Here is a 1,167-nt window from a genome sequence, read left to right on the forward strand (position 1 = left end):
TAGAATGAAAGTACTCTAGGAAGTACTAGATTGCAGAAACTTTTCCAGCAACCTACATATATTTATTTAATTATACGATACGACAATTTTTAATGGAGTTATGAGCAATTAAAGTCAAAATAATTCTTTTATTTAATCCGCGATAACTCAGTGATAAAAAATCGTAGGAATATTTAAAAAAAAAACGATTTTGTAGGGAAAGTATCAAGCTTTCACGATATGTAATCGAAAATTTTCTCAAATTCGTTTTGGACACGTTACAAATCCACAATGTGAGAAGAAAATTTTTCGTCTTTTTCAGCTCGTAGTTTTTGGAATGTAAAAATTCATAATACAAACTCATATAAACTTAAAAAATGTGATAAGCTTTTAAAAGTAGAGATTTCAAGCTTTAAACCCTTTTTTTAAATTTGAATTTCATTTATTATTGACGAAGATATTGTATATACAACTTTGAGCTAAAAAATACGCGATGACTTTTTACTACACCTAATACATGTATCAAGTGCACGATGTAAATTAGATTTATGTGTCCAGCCTTCAAAACTCTTTCTCCTTCTACAAACTTCATTTCTGCAGGAATTGTACTTGCCCACTCACAAATTTTATTGTTAACTAATAATTAATAACATTATAATTAAAAACAAATTATTTCTTATAAGTACAATGTAAATGGCAAACACTTTGTCGCCATATTTGTTAGCCATATATATTGGCTCCGTCCCCATATCAAATCCCAATACTTGCGATATCTAATTTTTTTAATTCCACTGTTGACCCATTTATAAAATCTCATGGATGATTTTTGTAGATGTTTTAATGCTGAATTCGAATCCGCAGCCATATTTCTCCATTACATCACGTTTATAAATCTAAAAATGTCTAAAATAGGCTTTTATAGAACTTCAAGATTAAAATATCTCAGAAATCCAACATGGGACAACACGGGAAAAAGAACTATTTGACTTTAGCAAAAACTTTTAGGAATACATACTACCGTTTTTTGGTGAAAACTAAAATACGTTTTTTAGGCTTACTTAATTATACATTTTAAAAAACAAGTTTTTAACAACAGAATTTTAAAGTATTTTAGAAAGGACCCTGCACTATATATATGTACATATATATATATATATATATATATATATATATATATATATCACACAT

This window comes from Trachymyrmex septentrionalis, unplaced genomic scaffold (genome assembly GCF_001594115.1).
Source record: "Trachymyrmex septentrionalis isolate Tsep2-gDNA-1 unplaced genomic scaffold, Tsep1.0 scaffold679, whole genome shotgun sequence".
In the NCBI taxonomy this organism is placed as follows: Eukaryota; Metazoa; Arthropoda; class Insecta; order Hymenoptera; family Formicidae; genus Trachymyrmex; species Trachymyrmex septentrionalis.